Below are 2446 nucleotides of genomic sequence, written 5' to 3'. Positions count from 1 at the left end.
CCAGCATTTGGGAGGCTGAGGCAGGAGGATTGCTGTGAGTTCAAAGCCAGTCTGGGCTACATAGCGAGTTCAAAGCCAGGCTGAACTACACAGTAAGACCCTGTCACTAAATAAATAAATAAATAAATAGCAAAAATTTTTATTTTGAGACAGGATCTCACTAAATTGCTCAGGCTGACCTTGAAACATATCAGTGATCCTCCTGCGTCAGCCTCCCGAGTAGCTGGGATTATAGGCATATGCCACCACACATAACTAATCTCATGTTTAATTGCTCGGTATTTCTATGCTGCACGGTCTTCTTGACCCAATACAAACATTTAAAGTCCTAGGCTTTTATCCTAAACATATACTTTCTCTGTAACGGCATTGTACAGTCATCGAAAAGCCTACAGTTCACGTGAACCGTGTTTTTCCAGCCTCCGCCAAGCCGAGGTACTAATGGGGCCACGTGAACACTAATCCCTAAAATTTTACCGGCTTTCCCCGACCCCGGCAAATCTGCTGGCCTCCTGCGCTCCCTGCCTTGCTGTGTTCGCAGCTCCCCAGGAGGCTCCGCGGAACCTGGGAACGGTCACTGGCGTAATTACCGGGGAAGCCGCCGGGGGGCAGCACTCCCACCCACCCCGACCCTAGCCGGGAGAGGGTGCTGCTGCCGCCCCAGCGCTCCAGAAGCCGCAGTCTCCTCGCGTAATTGCGTGACAAGGAGGCAGGATCAGGGAGGCGATCCCTCTTCCAAATTGGCCACGCTTTGTCACCTGCGTTTGCAGAGTCCCCTGTGGAGAACGAAGTCCCAGTCCAAGCCCCACATTCATAGCTGCTGGAGGGAATTCAGGGGGACCCCTCTCCCGCCAGCCCACAGCTGTAGCCCCGTGACCCCTCCCTGCCCCTCGCGTGTTTCCCCAGACGAGGCGGCTCGGTAACCTGAGCGGGGACGCTGAGACAGCAACCAGGTCACACTACAGAGAAAAGGACATTAAACAGCCACACAACAGCCCACCCCCCACGCCGTGTTCGAGCCACAGGAGCGGATCTGGCCTCCTAGGTAAAAATTAAGACGCTCAGTCGTCAAATCCGCCCTGCTCCTTGGCTGAGCTCAGTCTCGCGCAGGCTCTTGCTTCCTCCCAAACTGGCCAGGCCGCTGCCCACTCTTCCCTGCCCAGATCCCCGTCCCCTAGCGCGCGTCCCCCTGCAGCCCGCGCGCAGTCCTGACTTCCTGCAACCTTGGGCTGGAGAGCTTTCCCATAATGGAGCCGCCGTGCTGTTGTCACCACCCTGACCACTCTGACCCTTGTCACCTTCATCTCCTTTCTTCTCCACAGCCTTCTCGTGCAGACTGATACCTATGGAATGGCTGTGTTTCAGATTTTTTTTCCCCTGAAGATTTACAATGAACATGGATTACTTTTATCATACAGGAAAATTACACTTTAAAAATGATAGTACCCTGCCAGCTGGGGTGGTGCCCGTTTGTAATCGCAGCCCTCAGGAGGCTGAGGCAGGAGGATCCCCATGAGTTCAAGGCCAGTAGAACTGCATAGTAAGACCTTGTCTCAAATAATGACAATGATGATGATAGTTTCCTCGGCTAGACAGTACTATTTGTCCGCTACTTCCTTAACTCGGACACCCTAAACATCCCTTCACGTTCTCCTTGCTTTACAGACATGACTTCTCGCTTTTTGTCGGTTTCTATTCCTTCACTGCTCCGCCATCATTTGTTCTCCAAATGCCCTCTTTTCTTGGTGCACATGTTTTTCCTTTTTGCCCCATTCTCCCCGCTGTAGTTGTGCCGTGGGCCAGCAGCTCTCAGGTGGACACCAGGTTCTCGGTCCCAGCAGAGCAACACAGCAGAGCACCCATGTGCCGCTGCTGCCCGGCTTGGCGGGACCATGGCTTGGTCTCATCTCCGCCCCCTGGAGACAGGCAGTGCCAGGGCGAGTCTGGCTATCTTTCTGTGTACATAAGAGTTACTCCTGGGGCCAGGACACTGGTAACGACCATTGTTCTATCTACCCGAGGTCTACGCTTACTGGCATCTTCCTGAGAGGTTACTCGGGGATTGTGAAATGTCTAAAGTGTCCTTCTCAGATGGCCACCGTTCCCTCAGGGGCCTTAATCATGTAAGAAATTTACGAAAGAAAAAGTTCTCATCTAAATAGATCCTAGCACGAGGCGGGGTGGGAGGGGGAACGTTCCCCTTTCTGGTATCCTTGGGGAGGCGCTGATGGCAGCAGGCCCTGGATACAGACAGCTCTGTGTCATAATGAACGTGCACGGGGTGTGAGCTTACAGTCACTGTGCTCCTTGGGGTCGTCTGGGGCCTGAGTCCTAAGGATGGTTACAAAGCTTACATACTGAGGTCTCTGTTCCTTCACTGGACTCTAACTGCCGAAGCGTGCTACCCAGGACCCTCCTTTGTCCCCGGGCCTGCTAATGTCTAACA

The sequence above is a fragment of the Chinchilla lanigera genome, unplaced genomic scaffold (assembly GCF_000276665.1).
Source record: "Chinchilla lanigera isolate Chin_1 unplaced genomic scaffold, ChiLan1.0 scaffold00050, whole genome shotgun sequence".
In the NCBI taxonomy this organism is placed as follows: Eukaryota; Metazoa; Chordata; class Mammalia; order Rodentia; family Chinchillidae; genus Chinchilla; species Chinchilla lanigera.
Note: the sequence above shows the minus strand (reverse complement) of the source record.